The sequence below is a fragment of the Lutra lutra genome, chromosome 13, assembly GCF_902655055.1.
Source record: "Lutra lutra chromosome 13, mLutLut1.2, whole genome shotgun sequence".
Lineage (NCBI taxonomy): Eukaryota > Metazoa > Chordata > Mammalia > Carnivora > Mustelidae > Lutra > Lutra lutra.
Window position 1 is genome coordinate 8,706,515 of NC_062290.1, and position 19,159 is coordinate 8,725,673.

The window sequence follows — 19,159 nt, forward strand, 5'->3', positions numbered from 1 at the left end:
TTTGACTTTTGACTAAATACTCTTAAGTGACTGGTATGTATATTTTGAATCATGAAGCTGGGTAAGACACCTATGTTCAGGGTGCTTTAAGTATGTTTTAAGAGAAGCCTCAATTGTTTGGTCCAATTTTTCAAGAGCAAGTTTGAATGGCAACTTGAAAGCCACCTCTCTGCACTAGCGGCGGATTAGATAATTTCTGCAGAGCGCCATCTTCGTTCCGCGCAACCACACTGAGATCACTGGTGTTAACCCTACTCGGCCCACAGAAGAACCGAAGCCAGGGGGCTTCGGTGACAAAGAGTTACTAGTGACAGAGCCTGCAGCCAAAGCCAGGCCCTCTGAGTACCAGATCCAGCCCTCATGCCACCATGAAACTGTAGCTGCTTCTCCAACGACAACAACCCATCCCTCTCTGCCATAAAATTAGCATGCGGTTCATTTACCACAAGAAGCGTGTGAGCGCTTGAGTTAGGATCAAGTCCCTGTAGGAGCCAGTCGAGAATGATGGTAAGAAAAGTAAGTATCAGAAATAGGAAATATCAGAAACAGACTTCAAGGAAACTTGCATTTCTAGATATAAGTGTGGGATAAGAAAATTCCAAGTCCTTTTTACCATCTTTGAAACTTTTCCCAAAGCAAGAGCAAAGATAGACAGGCATGTCTTTGTAGCTGTTGATTGGTATAAGGCCTCTTTTAGTTTACTTTTTAAAAAATTCTGCCTCATTCCAGAATGACGCTAGGTGCATAACAGATAACAACTAAGTGAGGCACAGGAAAAGAACAAAAGGACACGGAGGACATGGGGAGATGGAGAGGAGAAGGGAGTTGAGGGAAATTGGAAGGGGAGGTGAACCATGGGAGACTGTGGACTCTGAAAAACAATCTGAGGGTTTCGAAGGGGCGGGCGGATGGGAGGTTGGGGGAGCAAGGTGGTGGGTATTAAGGAGGGCACGTGTTGCATGGAGCACTGGGTATGGTGCAAAAACAATGAATTCTGTTACACTGAAAAGAAATAAATTAAAAAAAAAAAAGGACAAAAGGAAAACAATACTATTAATTGGTGACCAGAAATGACTTAAAACATGCTACCGCACGCCACAATGAGGATGAAGGCAACGCATAAACACAGGGGCAGTGGTGAGATCATATTTGTCATGAGAACACTAACAGCAAATGCGTACAGTGGACTTATGATTTGCCGGACGACAGGAACAAGCACTTGGACATTGACCGTGTCATTTAATTCTTACCGCAGACTTCTGAAGTAGGTAGGATGACTTTGGTTATTTTGCAGATGAGAAAACTGAGTCCCAGAGAAGTTAAGAGCCTCCAGGTCAGCCAGCTACGAGGTGCCGGTGCTAGATTGGAACCCAAGCATTGTGGTTTCAAGACCATGCACCCTACACCCGACGAACACACTGGGGTTGCTACTGAAAAACCAAGGGAACGCCTGTTTCTAAGGGAAAGGGCTCTCTGTGCCCTCATGAGTGGAACATGCGTGGTTCAGAGGCAAGTGGCTTCCTCCACATCCGCCATGATGCTAACAACACCGACGGGCCAATGGCTGTTTCCTGTGGGGTTCCTCGATGCAGGCCGAGGCCCCATGCCAAAACGTAAGTCACTGAAAGTGAGTAAAAGTCAAAGAAGCTGAAACGATATGGTTCAAGTATTTGGTTTAGATGGTTTACCTTGATCTTGAGATATAATCCAAAGTACCTGGAGAGATGGACGGACTTCATGTCCTTCAAGCAGCGCCCCGCGGAGCCTCCTTAGCTGTAAACATCCCTCGAGCACGGCTCTGCCGGAGGAAACAGAAACATCACGGCCACAGAGAATGGAGACCATAAATCTGGAGGGAAACTAATCTCAGTTGTGCCTTCACTGCTACTCCGCAGTCCTATTACCCGGGCTTCTCCAGGTTCCCTCAGCTGCTGTTCCGAAACCTTCCCCACTCTTCACAGCCTTCAGTCTTTTCTCTTCACGATGACCTCGTTTCTAAGTTAGGGACCCGCAGCCATCAAAATGGCTTCTTTCATTTTCCCACCCATTCGCCCACGGGCCCATCTGCATCAATACCCGTTCTTTCCCAGTCCTCACCTATAGCAAAAGATGCTTTTCCCGTCAGAGGGAACGGCATCCGTCCACTGGACAATGGACATCAGTCCACCTTGCCTCCTTCAAAAATGTGCTTTATCAATAACATCCTTTTCTTACCTTTGATGTTCTGTTGGCTCTTCCGCTCAGCAGACCAATAGGCTCATCCCTCACCTTTAAAAAAAAAAAAAAAACAATTTAAATAACCAATTATTTTTAGCACCTCTATGTCTTTTTCTTTGATAGCGATTCCTTTGCAAAATGCAAGCGAGATTTACTCACTCTTACTCCACATCACTCATGGGCGCTTTGATCCTTTCCAACCTGGCTCTAGGCCTGTCGCTGCCCTGAGACGGCCCTGCTTCGCTTCCTCACCCAATGGAAGAAGCTTTTTTTTTTTTTTTTAAAGATTTTATTTATTTATTTGACACAGAGAGAAATCACTAGTAGGCAGAGAGGCAGGCAGAGAGAGAGGGGGAAGCAGGCTCCCCGCTGAGCAGAGAGCCCGATGCGGGGCTTGATCCCAGGACCCTGGGATCATGACCTCAGCCGAAGGCAGAGGCTCAACCCACTGAGCCACCCAGGCGCCCTGGAAGAAGCATTTTTCATTCTCATCTTATACGACTTGTCCTGTTGACTCTTCTCTCATCTTGCAGTTCTGGCTTTGCCTTTCACTACATTTCTCTCTCTCTTCTGGTTGATGTCTGCACTGGTCACTCCTTATCTTTGCCTTGACTGGGTTCTATTTCTCTCCCCTCTCCTTAGATGTCAGTGTTTTCTCTCCAATTTTATTCACATTTGGGGGATCTTGTTCCCAGTGAGGTTTAACATTTAAATCTCTATCCTGAGCCCCTGTCTCCCACTGTTTTCTAAATAGTTCCACCTGGGTATCCCACAGGCACTACAAACTCAGTATGTCCAGAATCGAGCGTGCTCATCTCTGCCTCTTTACTACACAAAATTGGCTCTCCCTCCTATACTCTTTGTATTAGTGAACGTTAGACCCTTGGCCCAGTTTCCCAAGCCAACATTCTTGGAGCCTTGGACCGCATTTTCACGTTCCAAGCAACAAACCCTATTTATTCTTCTCTCATTTACCTCTCACGTCTAAGGGGGCCACCTTTCGACTTGATTTAGGTCCACTAACTCCCTCAAGTACTGCCATATAATCCCTGACATTTCTCTGCAGGAATTTTCATTTCCACCCCCCGCCCCCTTCACTGGAGGCCCAAAGTTCAAATACAAACATGTGATTCCGTTACTGCCTTGCTTAAAATTGATCGTTAGCATCTCAGGACTCCTAGCGCACGATTTGAAATCTTTTGTCTGCCTGGAAACACCTATTCATATTTTTCCTTCCTCTGGGAAGTTTTCCAGAACAGACTGCCATGTGTTCTCCTAATGTGTCAATCAACTTTGTGGATCAACCAATTTTGTAAATCTCATTGTATTTACTTGTTGGCAAGTCTGCGTCTCCACTTGCCTAAACACCCTAAGAGTAGGACCTCGCTTTCTCCACTTTGTATCTGCAGCACGTGGCCTACTGGTAGGCACTCAGTAAACATTAAGACAATGGAGGAAATGTAGACATTTCCAGAAAGTGTATAATTGCAATGAGTGAAAAAATTTTGCCTGGGGAATCTCTTACCCTAACAAGAGACCAATATTCAATTACTTCTTTATAATAACTCACTCTTCCTCTTACGGGGAATATACATCCAGAAAATATCGTATATTGAGTAATCCAAAACCGTTAAGGTTAACCAGCAAAGCAGAACTAAGGCATGCTTTGTAGCTCCTAGTTGTTTTGAACAAGCATGTTGGAAGCAAATGGACATTGGCACCCATTTACCCAACCTGGGTAACCTGGGGTGAATCTCCTATCCTTCTTCTCTCATCCTTTGTGTCCTGTTTGACCCTGAGACTGGAATTCCAGGGAAAACCAATCCCTACACTAATCTGGCACTTTAGGGTCATGTCAGACTTACCCTAATGGAGACACAGCTCTCCTGGCATTCGGCACTTCTGGAAATGCACAATTAATACACACAGAGATTTATTGGCTGATATCTTCATCTTTGCCCCATTTCCTTTACATTGATTTAGTGGTGGGTAAAGCTAGGCCAAGAGCATGATTTATCCGCCTGACCTTCAGCCTGGCCTGGAGCCTCATTAAAATCTGTATTTTCGTGGTAGGCCTATATTTTGATCATTAAGTTAATTTCCTTGTTGTTCTTTTTTTTTCTGAACCCCCAAAAGAAAAATCAAATTATGCCTCTTGGATCAAAAGAGAATCGAGAGACAGAGAGAGAGGGTATAAGTGAGTCACGGGACAAAAAGATGCAAGTTCACAAACAAGGGAAAAGCGGATGGTCAATGACTCCATGTGAGAACACCTTGTGGCAACCGGTGCTTATGGGTCAAGACTAAAAACTCTTTTATATTTAAAAAAGAAGCTCACATATCTGCTAGCTGGGGTTGTGAAATATCGGTACAACTGGGAAGGTTAAACAAGGTGTGCCTTTTCTGTCTGCTGTGCAAGGTAGTTATGAGAATTAAATGTGGTTAGCAATTTGCCAACTGTAAAGTTCTCCACTCCTGTGTAGAGTTACTGGAGCGGCCACTTCCTAGGGACTCTGGATTTTGGGGTTACTCATCTCCACACGGCTATGGGGGCTTCCATCCGTTGAGTTCCAGGGAGCACTGGCCTTGATCAGAAGCCCAGCATTTGCCCCCCCAGTGAGAATACCAACTACACCACCTGCAGAGTAAGTTATTTGCGTTAAGGGCCACGGATCTTTTTCTTATTTAAAAAAATGCAAAAGACTTTCTGTTTTTGAAACAATAAGTGGCACTGACATCTCTCAAGATTGAAAGCACTATTGTCTCATTGTAAGCACCCCCTTATTATGAGGCGAGGATGTTGTTGGCAGGAATGAATAATTAGGTAACTCTTCTCGGGCACATTTTCTTCGGGTCCCAAGAGGAGCGGTACAATTGTAACATCTCCTTGGATTAGTTCACAAACATATGGCAAATGAAGCACCTGAGCCAGATGTACAAGCATATTATACTAGGTCTGTTTTAACTTAAAACTGTGAAATACATCAGATGGTGGAGTTATTTTGGTCGTGAACATCCATCACGGAAATAGTATAGAAGTATCTTTTCTTTATTGTCCATTTCACTTGGGTTGGAAATAATCAAGAACAGAATAGCTTGGAACTCATCACCTGTAGTAGAAGATTCCAGATGAAGTTCAGGACCTAATGAAGTGCCTGGTCTGGATTTCCATGGGCCCCAGACGCCTCCACATAGTTTATTAATGCCTAGTTCCAATATTCACCACCGGCAGGTCTGGAATCTCAACGAAACAATGATTATTTTCAATTCTCTTTCCCTCCTCTTGTGTTCTCACTCCTCTGGAGATGCGTATAGGTAATTTAATACAGAATTTTTTTAATAATGAGGATGTAGTCTCTACTGATTCAGTAGGGAGTTCCTGGGGTATTTTTTTTAGCCTATTTTGTTATTATGACATCGGTTGTTTATTTTACTAAAGACTATCATCTGGTACTGGCTTTTTGGAATCAGTCATCTAAGCAGAAATGTCCATCCCATTTGCTGGTAGGAACATCCCATTTCAGAATGACTGGGATAATTTTTAATCCGAGTTACTTAAATTTCAGAATTAGAAGGTGTAGATGCCACTGAACTCCCAAGTGTACCGTGTTGTGTGTGTTCAGTCTGAGAAGAAAATAAAGAACACACAGGTGCTGGCAACTGTATTTCCCCTTAGATACATATATGCAAATTCCATTCGCATTAATGAGTGCCTCTGCATGTGTACTGAAAAGGATGTGGACCTAAAGTTAGGATGGAATCTATTACCTTATCCAGTTTAAAAAAAAGAAAGAAAGAAAGAAAGAAAGAAAGAAAGAAAGAAAGAAAGAAAGAAAGAAAGAAAGAAAAGACTTGCATCATACACTCAGGAGCTTTTTCTGATAAAGAGTTTATTAAACAATATGGCGGCACTGGCACCAGGGAAAAGGTACTTACTTTTTATAGCTACTGTGGCATAGAGCGGAGATCTTGGAGTTCAATGACTATGGCTGGCAAATGTTGAAGCTGACAAGAGAGGTCCACCGAGTCTTGGATATTCTGCCTTTGTGCTGCATCAAAATAAGGAAGCGAAGTATTTATGAACTTAATTCTGATTTTCAATTTTTTCCCCCGTTGAAATGGCAATTCTCTGCATGAGAGTATGTATAGATGTGCAGCTCGGATGTGTTCCTAGCCAACACGATATTCCATAAATGTGGTGCACCTGTGTTTTCTTGGTCACCCTGCTGTCACCAGGGTGCCTTAAAGCGCTCTCTGCAAAATAACTGAGTACTGGAAGGGGGAAGGGCGGGAGTGTGAGAGAAGGGGGAGGATCTCCTTTTTAAAAACATTTCTTCTCAGGGCGCCTGGGTGACTCAGTGGGTTGGGCCTCTGCCTTGGGCTCAGGTCATGCTCTCGGGGTCCTGAGATCCAGCCCTTCGTCCGTCCGGCTCTCTGCTCAGCAGGGAGCCTACTTCCCCCTCTCTCTCTGCCTATCTCTCTGCCTGCTTATGATCTCTCTCTTGGTGTCAAATAAATAAATAAAATCTTAAAAAAAAATTCTTCTCATTTGGAAAGCCTTGGAATGTAGATTTAAATTCAGGGTAAGGTATAAGGTTTATCCCAGAGATGTTGACAAATCCCCATGTGGGACTACAGTGGCCCCCGATGCTCTCATATCGTACCGACCTCCCAGGGATGTCACTGTGTTTATAATATGCACTTCTAATATTGCAGACCTCTAAGGTCAGGGAACCTCGGGCAGACAACCACCCCCAACTGTATATCACATAGGGGACCCCTCTATAAAGCTGCTAAGCCAGCATCTCCTGGTGACCAATGGGGACACGAGCATAGGAATGACCTCCACCCAGCAAGCCCAACCCTCCCCCATGAGGCTGAGAAATGGACTTTGAGTAGCAGGGGGAAACCACAACAAGTGGGACAAAATGGCAGGCAATGAAGGTAGACACCCAAACAGAAACAGCAATTTTGGGCACCCACCTTCCTTTTCCCCCTGAAGATTTAAACTTCGGACAGTCAAAGCAATCATGTTCTGACCTTAAATGGCCGAGGCCGGGTGGCCACTGGTTGTTCAAACACTCAGTTCCTCCGCCCTGGTGGTGGCAGCAGCCGCAGAAAGTGGAGTTCAGTCCTCTTGGCATCAGATTCTAGAAAGGGGAGGGCCGGGAGGGAGGGAGTCTATTGGCCTAAAAGCTGAAACATCTGCTAGGGTTATTAACAGCTTTTTGGCTGAGTTCAGCAGCGGGGCACCTTGTGGTGGATAGATCCTTCTCTCAGCAATTCAAAACAATGCAGTTAAAGCAAATTTCTCATTTTCAGAGCACAGCTTAATGAGGCATACAGTATTTTAAAAATAGTCACACTTAAAACGGTCACTAGCAGTCACTGCAATCAGTGGTTACCTTCGCCGCTCCATCGAGCTGTTCACTTGGTCGGGATGATGGCATAACACGGATTTTTCCAAAGACCGCTGAAGCTCACGGTTAACTCGCTTTGGAGGAATTTTACATTATTTATGAAGTTTATGCAGATTACCCTACGATGTAAATATTGGCAAACTTGATCAAAACCACTTAGAGTCCTTGTGGCTCTCTCCCTTCCCAAAAGTGTGCATTAAACCATTTTAGGCCCAGAGGTCCAGTTCCAGGAAAGGTTCTAGGGGCTGGATTTCGAAGATGAGGCAAAAACTGACTGTGTGATGACAGCCTGGGCTGGGAAGAGCATTGGTTGGAAGTCAGGGGCGGAGGGTTCTAGTCCTTGGACTAACTGGCCTGGTTAGTTAGTCCATACAAGGTCTTGTGTGTGGGGGTGTGGGGTGGAGTGGGGTGGGTCACTCAATCTTTCCGCCTCAAGCTCTTCGAGGAACACGCGCAGGCCTCGTGAGGGATACGCCCTCCCGTGTTTCTATCCAGCTCTGTCATCCTGGGAACTGTGGAGCTCAAATGCAGTGTTAAAGAGCTCCTCTCGTGAGATCCACGCTTGTGACCAAGCTGAGTCTGGTTTGCATCAACGCATGACAGTCTGCGTGTATCTGGGTGCGGGCATCAGACGAACGGTAAAATTAGAGAGCTCTGCCAGCCACTTCAAGAGAGTGTACCATATGCTGTAGCAGACGTGGGCAAAGTACAACCAGCCCAGCTGGATTTCCTAGCCGGTTAGTTTATCCGGCCAGATGACAGCGTCCAGCTCAAGAAAGGGTCGCACGTCGCTCTGTATCCTACTGATCCAGCATGCTAACTTTGGCAGCAGGAAGGCGGTGACGAGGGAGAGAAAAGGCTGACCTGGGATGGGCCAACATCTATGACAGTGCTGAATTACTCCCAATTCCCACCCTCACTTTTCTCCTCACCAGCCCCCGTGCCCAGGGCCTGGTAGGAAAGGAGAGAGAGGATGGCCAGGTTGCTGTTTCCCCAGGTAAAATCGTAATCTGACCACAAATTGGAGGGGGGAAATCATGGGAGGACAGCACCCCTGCTTCCTGCATTCTGATCCAGGATCCTCTAGGCACAAAGACAGTGTTTATGTCTATTCAGAAATGATGCTGGTTGGTTCTAAGATACACACTGGTAGGCAAGGGTCTCATGAATGTGGGGGCACCTCTAGCCAGTATAAGCAACAAGTTTCTATCATGAGGCTTAGGGTACATGGTCTAAGTCACCTTGATTTGGCTTGTCCCTTACCTCAGTCAGTGCTCAAGTCTCACTCAGACCTGCTGGGAGCAGCACACAAGTCAAGTTAGTAAGAATAAAACTGAAGCCTTTCCACACTACCCAGAAGGGCTCATATGGTGTGGTCCTTTATTCCCGAAGGAACTTAAAGGAAAACCTTCAGAAGACTCAGGATATCTGAGTCCTACAGATCAAGGACAGGCATATCCTCACGTTCCTTGCTACAGAACCCATTTCGGTGGTCTCAGGCTTGACTCTTACATGGGACAGTGCATCTATCAAAGGCAAACTCCTACCTCTGCAAAGATGCAGGATATTTGGGAGATGCTTCTGACAGCAGTTTGGCTCCCTTGTTACCATTGAAAATCTAGCTGATGTCGCACCTTGTTCTCCAGAAACACCAGCCAGCCTGCTGCTCTGAGCTTTCCTTGTTGCCCCAGGAGGCTGGCCACTGTTGAATGACCAGCATGCCGAGCCCTGTCTACCCAGTTCAAAGCAGAGGTCTGAAAGCCTCAATCTTGGGAGACGGCAATCTCAGGTCAGGCCACCAGCCCCTCCCCTGGCTTTGTGGCACAGATTCCCACCATGTTCCCATGTTATATGGACACTGTCATCTTGCGCAACAATGAGGGAGCCACCAGAGGGTCTGATGTGAGGGAATGCCCGCTCAGGAAGCCTTCCGTAAGTACAGCATATCCCCCATGAGCTTCCAGGGAAAGTCGTACCTGAACTTTTCTTCTATGGAGAGACAGATGAGATGGGGAAGGAAGATCCGGCCTTTGTTGCAAAGACAGTGACCAAGGTTCCTGTGTAAATGGGATGCCCAGTTCCTAAGTCCAGTGCGACTGAACTCAGGGCTGTAGACTCACAGCAGGCCCACCTAACACATGCTACTCTTTCAACACTTCCCTACTGAAGCCTGGGGACTCAGGCTGGAGACTGTCTGTGGTTCTGCGCCCACGGGCCACTGAAAGGGTAGCCACAGACAGCAACAGTATGGCCTGAAGTTGGCCTTCCAGAGACTCATAAAGAGAACCCTAAAATAAGGCTGATGGGAAATAAATATCAATGTGTCACTCTGCTCCCCAACATGTCAACAAATCTATGTCAGAAGCAAGAATAGACATGCCTTCCCATCCCATGTCACCCAGAGCATGGATGCTGATTTGCTGGAAATATGCATGTGTGAGTTTTAAACACAACATCACCTGTCAAGTCAGGGCATGCATAAGACCCAATAGCAAATATTTTTTGTATTACTGAATAAAAAGTGATAGCATCCTACTTAAACTCTGCCATACTTACACATAATTCTAATTCAGACTCAAAGGGCATGTGTAGTATTTAGTACAATCGCGCAGAAAACAGAAAACCTACGGGCCATCTTTACTTTGGCCAATAAGCTATTAGTTAATTTTGAGGAAGTCCAACAGGTATATAACAATCTTTTTTCCAAAGTAGAGTAAGACGAAGCATTGTGACCATTTACTGTTAAATAATGTAAGGCCATCATACTTTTTCAGAGTGAGTATGAAGATCTGGGGATTTCGTAATACTGAGGGACAACCTAATATCTTAACAATTGCTAGAATTCTTCTATAATCTGAAATCAATCAATCATTCAACAGCTATTTCTTAAGGCTGACACATAGATGAAAGATGGAGGAGATAATGCAATCTCGATATTCCACAGCAAAGTAACCATACTCTCATAGAAATCCAAGGGGAAACAGGGGTCATCGCTCTAATCTGACTGTTAAGTGGGGAGACAGGCTTACAGAGGTTTAGCCCTTGACCAAGGCTCCAACAGTGAAGTTTCTTTACAACGTATTCCTATTCCGTTACTCATCGTAGTTTTAATGACAAAACCAGACTCCCTTACAAGATATGTTATCAAAGATAGAGTAAATACTCTAAGATAGGACTCTAATCACATTATCTGTGTGCTTGTCTCTCTTTTATATCCTCCCCCAAATACACTTCTTTTAGAGAGGAATGCCTACTCTTTGATCCAAAAGGAGTAGGACATTTTTTCTTAAAAACTTTCAGTGGAAAGTCAGTGTTGATAGTCAACACTAATCTTTATCAATTCACCAATGGATAAATAAATATTTTGCTGTACTGAAATACATAAGGATATCAAGTAGCACCAACTGTAAGTGAGGTATTCTGGGGATGGAATACTAATACTGTGGAGTACTCTTTATGTTCCAGATACCTGCTAAGAGCTTTGAAAAGTATGTGATATCTTAATTATAATAATCTTGTAATTAGGTACTTTTTTTTACAGATGAAGACACTGGGACCCAAAGAGGGGAAGAAAACTGCCTAATGTTACATCATTACTATGTGGTAGAGAGATGCTTTAATATCAGGCTACCCTGTCTTTGTTGACATGCATGTAAAACACATATGCCGAAGGATATATGTTCAAGAGATCATACATAGTAAGTGATGGGCCCTAGAGATAATAAGTGATAGGAGAATTCAGAGGAGAAATCACTGCAAATATTCCTGGAGTGAATCAGTGATGAATCCTGCCAGGTTAGAGTGCTCGGCTACCATGTTCCATTGAGAAAGTGGATGAGCCATGTCTTAAGGAATGGGTAGGTTTCCATCAGCAAATGTGGTAGGGAAAATCACTTCTACTTTGGGGACATGGATCCTAGCAGAGAAAGCATAGTAAAGAAATCATGTGTAGATTGTCTTGGCTAGAAAGGAAGGTCCCCTTTGGGAAGTCATGAAACGAGCTAGAAAGGAAGCCAAGGTTCAGACTCTAAAATAAATTCAGTGTCGAGGTAAAGGGTTTGGGTGTAATGCTTTGGATAAGAGCAGACTGTAAAGAGTTCCTTGAAGCTAGATTAGGGAACCAGAGAAAGGAGAGTATTTCAGATTTTTCTATGACAGTCCAGCCATGAGGTAGCAATGGTAGTGATACAATGAAAACAGACTTAAAAGGAATTTATGGGGTAAAATAAGCACTGTTCTAAGGGTACAAGGGATTGATTGTAAACCCATGCAGATATCATTCCCTTTAGGGACCCGCTATAATAAAGAAGATTCATCTGTTGACTACTCAATTATTGAATGCCTACTAGGTTGAATGTCTACTACTTGGTGCTACTCTGTGCTGCTAAGGAATTTACATTCTAATGGATGCTCTGGGGACTGTGGTTTAGGCTGATAGGAAAGGGCAGACTCATGAGGGGGGGTTGCTTTTGTTAGAAGACAGTGAGTGGGCGGGGAGATTAAGGCAACCCAATGTAGAACAACAGTAAAGACTAATGTCTTAGTGGGGAGCCCAGCGTTAGAAGGAGAAATTAGCAAGTCCTACAGAAGTAACCAGGTATCAGATCATTTCCAAATTGCAAACTACTGCCTTTGCATTCCCCATGAACACACCCCTTCAACCTTTTTATCCTGCAATCTATACCATGCCCTGAATCCACGTTTCTTTAGTGCTCTTTTGGTGTCACTAAAATTTTGCCTATCAAGGAAACAAGATTTGAATAATTCTATTCGTTTGCAACACAGGAAGATATCTGACTATGTCTAATTGCTTCGGGAGTGCTATGAAATATTTTTATTCCATGAAATTCTTTAGGGCAGTGCTTCTCTCAACTTAATGTGCACACAAATCACCTGAGAATCATGTGAAAATGCAGCTTCTGATTTTGTATATCTGGGATGAAGCCAGAAATTCTGCGTTTCTAAGCTCCCAGGTACTACTGCTCCCGGTGGTCCTCAGAGCTAACTCTGAAGCCTTGGTATCATGGTGTTATTATATCTCACACTGCCCTCTGTCAATGATGATACTGAAAACAACTGTTTTTATCTTGGAGGTGTGAAACTATTAAGACAAAGGCAATAAAAAGAGGAAATTAAACTATGAGAAAAAAAGGCATGTACAAATTTTGTTACATAGACAAGAGTATGGATCAATGACCAAAGAGAAGGGCATATTATGGGGAAAGACCTCCAGATTGGGTGGTTCAAGGAAGTTTCACAGAAAGGGATGCTTTTGAATGGGTCAGGATTATAGTAGGCAAAGAAAGAGAGAAAAAGAATTGGGGTCATAAAATAACATCAGTGGCATATTATTTTGATTATTGGAGATTTGTAACACATTTTGACATCTTAATGCATGGATTCTCTCATTTACCTCTCAATTTTTTTGTTTGTTGTTTTGTTTTGATTTTATGGAACTGTAGATCGTCATTAAGTTTCAAGAAAAATATACTGAGATTGTTTTGGATTTCATCAAGTTTAAGGACTATTTGATGAGGCATTGACATTTCTTTAATATTGTCTTCCTGTTGCTATGTTTCTCCATTTATTACAGTCTTTATGGTCCTCAAAAAATTTTCCAGTTTTCTGGGAATGGTATCTTTTATTAAGGTAGATTTTTTTCTTAGGTATTATATGTATGTTTTGGTTACTCTTATTAATGATTTGGTAACTTTTACTTTGGAAACATTCTCTTAAGAACTATCTTTTCTTTTCTAATAAAATTACAGTTTATTTCCCTATTAAATTTCTAATCAGTTATTGCAGATACATAGGAAAATCTTCTGAATTTGTATACATAATAGGCATGTTCTTTTCACATGTAAGTTTACTAACTTTATTCTTTTCAAATGAGTCTTTTGAGTTTTTCACATAAATAATAACATCTCAAAATCATGATAATAATGTTGTCATTTGTACTCCATTTATCTTTTGTACCTTACTGCATAGGCCAGGACTTCAAAAATGCTTAATAAGAATATCTAATTATGTGAATACCTTTGTTTCCTATTTTGTGTTATCTTTTGTGATTTTATATCCAGATCAATATTACTGAGTCATTCTTTTATTTATCTTCTTTATCAAAACAAATTTGATATTTGTGTTTAATTTTAATTAAAAGTAATAATCCCAAATTACCATTAGTCCTTAAGGACTCAACCTTTCAAGTCTTGGATTCTAGTTTTGTTTCCTTTCTTGAATTTTTCAAAACAAACACCTGAGTGGCATTTTAATTTTAGTCTTCAGATTGCTGAGATTTTTACACATATATAAAAAATGTTTTAGGTTCAAACTATTGGGTTATAATTTCTTCTTATAAGAAATATCTTTAAATAGTCACTCGTTACAGTAGTTTTAGGTTAAGCCTGAGTTTGTTTTGTGTAAGATAATCACTCTCTCCCCTGACTGAATGTCAGAGAAATTAATTGCCAGTTCTCTCTGGTCTCAAACCAAAAGATGTCCAGAAAGGGACACATTAGCTCAGCTGTGGTTTGCACCTCAGGCCTTGGGCACTTCTACGAAGCCGGGGGTGGTGACACATTGCATTATCCAGGCAGCTCCTGCTTTTCCAATGCATGTTTGAATGGAAGCATGTTTCTAGAAACAGATGGGGAGCTAAAAGTCTGCCTGGTGGTGGGCAAGATAAACAGAAAAGACATAATCGGAGCTGTGCCTTGAGATATGATGAGTTTGCCAGGCCATCCAATGGTAGATGGGAACAATTCAATCAAAGAACCAGCATGCAGCCAAAGCACAGAGATGGAAGACCGGGCAATTTCACAAAGGAAAACCACGGGGTGCGTGAAGGGGATAGCTGGAGCCGGCAGGTAGGATGGGGCCAGCTGGAGCAACACCCAAAGAAAAATGGGTGCTGTTCTGAAGGTAATCGCCATTCAAACCATTGAGGGGTCATTCAAAGTAAGAAAGCTTGGACTTCCTATGCTGACTATGTTCAGACTTAATCTTCTGGTGGTCAGCATGGGATTTGAGGGTGGGCCACTTGGGAGCCTAGGGAAGCCTAGAGGAAGATCTGGAATTGGAAATGCAAACGGATCGGGGACAAATGAAACACATGTTTGGGGGTTTGAATGGACAAGCATGTAAGGGAGGGAGAGGCAGAGAGAGAGATGGAGGAGCCAGGAGGACTGTTGTTTTTTTCCAGAGTGTACAGAAGCCATTCCAGAAAGAGCTATAAACAGGGGTCTGGAGGTTGGGAGAATGTTCTGAGATGGTGAAATAGAACTGGTCATGTGTAAGTGGGAGCCAGTGCAGTTACTCAGAGAGAGATGATGAAATGTGGAGCAAGAGCTAAAAGTTGAGGCCAAACACCATGAAGAGACTGGATGGGTCAAGGACTGAAATACGCTCTCAGATTTGCAAATGCAGAAGTGAGTCACCTCGGCTTGAGGAGTTCCCATTCAGTTGTGGAATAGAAACCAAGTAAATAGAAACAGTGGTTATGAGAGAAATTAGGAAGGAGGCTGTGTGATCTTCTAGAAGCTGGAGGTAAAGGGAAAAGAGAAGTATGAGGTAGTTGAGGTTGAGGCTAAGAATTTTTGTTTAATTGATGTTTAAGGTTGAAACTGAGGAAGCAAGTCCCCAAATTAAGTTTGGCTTATCCTGGATCTTCAAGTTATTTCTGGTTTCAGTTCCTTGACTGAACCACAGGATCTGCCTACCTTTCTGCTAATTTATCTTTTCTTCCATTATCTTCCAAATATTTTTTTTCTCCAGAAGACTGTTCAATTGTATTTTATTACCTTCCATCTTAATGATCTTAATTGATAGAGGAAACCATAATTTCGCTGAAATCAGCAATCTAGAAGTGGAAGGCATCTTGGATCATTTTCTCTAACCTACTCTGCCCAAACTGTAATCCCCTTTTAGCATCCTTGACATATATCTAGTGATAATAAATTGCTACTTCAGAAGGAAGCCAATCAGTTAGGTTGGACATACCATACTTAACAGCATGTCCGTGTTAGCTCAGCTGGGATGTGTTTAGCGCAAGTATTAGGTATCTCCAATTCAAAACTGTTTACACAAAGATGAAAGCAGAGTATTTCATCTAGTAAGTGTTGCAGTAGGCAAGTTTACAGTTTGCAAAGTCAGTGTTTCAACATAATGTCAAAGACCCAGGATTTTTCTTTCTTTTCACTGGACTATATTCAGTGTATTGGCTTAGTGTTCCTCATTGTCACAAGATGGCTGCCATTCTCCTGAGCATCACGTGCAATCACCAGACATCTGGCAGAAGGAACAGGGCATATCCTGCTTGACTGTTTTTTATTAGTGAGGAGACCCTTTCCAAAAGCCTTCAGAAGATGTCCACCTTAGTGTTGCACACTGACAATGAGTGTGGCCAACAAGATACACCACCTGGGGTTGTATTCTAGTTCTACTTACACACTTCCTTAAACAAGTAGTTTTTGTCTTTCTAGCTCTGAATTTCATCAGCAGCAAACTTAGAGAGTCCTACAACCTACCTCATAGGGTTGGTGTAAGGATTAGCATAAATATATACATAAAGAATTGGGAAAAGTGTCTGGCATAGAGTCAGTGTTCCATAAGTGTCCATTATCATGCATTCAACAAACCTAGCTGAGCTATGTGGCCAGTTCTTAATCAGCCACTGACAAAGGGAAGGGGGTTACTGTAAGTGGCTTTGAAAACTCAATATTTGTCCTTGAAATGGGGACTGAGATGTGGATTTATATACGGATTATGACTAAAAACCTGGACTCCATTAACAGGAAAGGGAGAAGGGATAGACAGCTCTTGGGGAGGCAACCAGCATCACCGACCACACAAAGCACAACTTGCCAATTACTCTCATTCTATTCATTATCAGTTTGCCAACGTGGGGATATCGGGAAAAGAAGCTGGAGGCAAAGACAATATTATGTTTCACATACAGCCGACACAAACACGGTGGAGGTCAGGGGCACTGACACCGGCCCCTCACCCCCAGCCAGAAGTCCATGTGTAAATTCTGACTTCCCAAAAAACTACTAATAGCCTGTTATTGTCTAGAATTCTTAACGATAACATAAACAGTCGATGGACGTGCATTTTGGGTATATAACATATAACGTTTTATATGCTGAATTCTAGCAATAAAGTAAGCTAGAGAAAAGAAAATGTTACTAATAAAATTGTAAGGAAGAGAAAATCCACGAATAGTACTGCATTTAGATCTGAAACAAATCTGTGCATCGGTGGATCCCAGAGTTCAAACCCAAGTTGTTCAAGAGTCAACTGTCCCGGCAATAAGACGCTAAGACTCATATTCTAAGTACATGCATGCTTGAATCCTACTAAGAGAAACCTGAAACTATAGTAAAAATACTGAATTAGTTACAATATCATCTCAAACATCAGTTTAGAAAAACTTCTATTTCTACGTCAATTTGCAAACATTATCCCGCTGACTTTTCTCCCTTAATTCTTACAACCACCAGGTGATAGATGAAGGGTGGGTTGTCTTACCCTTCACAGATGATACTGATGCTCTTGGAGCTCCAGTAGTAACTTGGATACAGAGTTAAGAAGTAGTAGATTTTCAACTCAAATTCAGATCACCCATTTCTGAGTAAGAAGTTTTTCTTCTCAATCCCAGTGGTTTTCCTGTAAAATAAAGACATTCTGAAATGTTTTCTTCGGCCGTCATTAGCAGGGGCTTGCTGCAATCTTATGGCCAAGAATCAAATACAATGTGCCAAATATATGTCAGAATATATAAGCACATGGCCAACCGTGACATTCTTAGCACCATTCATTCCCAGAGAAGAGAACACACACGTTTACATGTCACTATTCTATGGAAGGGTTATCTGGAGTCTTTTGTTATTATGAACATTCTTTCTTCAAGGGCCCAGTGCTAATTGCTGACTCCTATTTTTTTTTTTTCTAAACCAAAACTGGCAATGGGCCATTTAGAAATGTGATTGCAGAGGATATCATTTATGAGAAACCTCTTCACAAAAAGAGTTGTTCATTAAAAAAAAAAAAAGTTTTATCCCAGAGAGGCAAAATTTGGATAAGTCTTCATTAAAAACATGTGAGATGGTCAGTTATGTATATTTCTTCTTTTTCAAATAAATCGTCATATTTGACAGAATGGGATAGTTAGTGACCTTTAAAAAACTTTAATTACCCTTTTAATAGAAAGCGCTTGACATGTTTTCTAAGAGTGCCATAATCATTGCTATCATGTTATCATGATATGCCCAAAGTTTCTGTCAAAGACTCCAACTGGGACCCCTGCCCTCTGGACATCTGGTTACTCCCTCTGCACCCTATTTCTATGGCTCGTGAGGGTATGCAGCCCTCCCTGTGATTTCTAGGTGTTTCTAGGACTTACTCTTTTATGGTTTTCTTTGCATCTGCACTCCAAGATCCTAGTAGGAGACTGAGGATCTGTTCTAAATGAAAGAGGTATGCAGCCCCAATCTCTTCACTGTTTTATTATTTTTTATTTTTATTTTTTAAAAGATTTTATTTATTTATATGACAGACAGAGCACAAATAGACAGAGGCAGGCAGAGAGAGAGGGGGTAAGCAGGCTCCCTGACAAGCAGAGAGCCCGATGCGGGCCTCGATCCCAGGACCCTGAGATCATGACCTGAGCCGAAGGCAGCGGCTTAACCCACTGAGCCACCCAGACACCCCTCTTCACTGGTTTTAAAAACAGACAAGCCACTCACTCAAATCATTTAATGAGTTAAACAGCCTTGGTAGGGAAATGGAGGTTCAGGGGGTAGGGCTATACTGAATCATTTAGACTCTCCCTGCCATTTTAATTCCTATCTGGGAATAAATGGAATATTACTCTTCCTCTCTCTACTACACCAGCCATCCTCTCCCTAAGGTCTTATGATCTCCATTGTCAGGATATTTTCTCTTACCATTCCCTTTCTAGGAGGAAATCTGGTGTGAAATCGTAGTGTCAAACAATATTTTCCCATTTCTCTGTATTTCTAGTTCACCTGTCCAGTGTCTGCACCACAGTAAGTTTAAATAAAAGACATTATTACAAATTTACTTGTCCAGACTTTTCGCTCCGTTCTTTTCACAGGTGAAATCATAAATTGGACCAGAAGTTGGCAACTGAAGCATGATGGCCAAATCTGGCCACACCTTTTTTTTTTTTTTTAAAGATTTTATTTATTTATTTGACAGAGATCACAAGTAGGCAGAGAGGCAGGCAGAGAGAGAGAGAGGAGGAAGCAGGCTCCCTGCTGAGCAGAGAGCCTGATGCGGGACTCGATCCCAAGACCCTGGAATCATGACCTGAGCGGAAGGCAGAGGCTTTAACCCACTGAGCTACCCAGACCTGTTTGTTACCATTTTTTGTCTAAGGTTGGTTTCACACTCATGCTCCATGACAGTGGAGCTGAGTAGTTGTGACAGAGACCATGTGGTCCCTTAAGCTGAAAAGATTAACAAACTGGCCCCTTGGAGAGAAACTTTGCCCTGATTTA

General features: G+C 42.6%; 1 long non-coding RNA gene across 2 annotated transcripts in view; it reads right to left on the bottom strand.

The window, feature by feature from the left end:
• Positions 1-949: 949 nt before the first annotated feature.
• The window catches only part of LOC125083807 (uncharacterized), a 322,084-nt gene continuing 303,874 nt past the window's right edge, over positions 950-19,159 (bottom strand). Inside the window, exons 6-10 of one of the 2 annotated variants that reach the window (XR_007122380.1) lie at positions 17,166-17,303; positions 7,258-7,367; positions 6,154-6,266; positions 2,215-2,268; positions 950-1,798 (exon numbers count right to left, since the gene is read on the bottom strand). This is a non-coding gene — a long non-coding RNA (uncharacterized LOC125083807). The remainder of the gene's footprint in view (positions 1,799-2,214; positions 2,269-6,153; positions 6,267-7,257; positions 7,368-17,165; positions 17,304-19,159) is intronic. The other variant, XR_007122381.1, reaches the window with a different exon arrangement.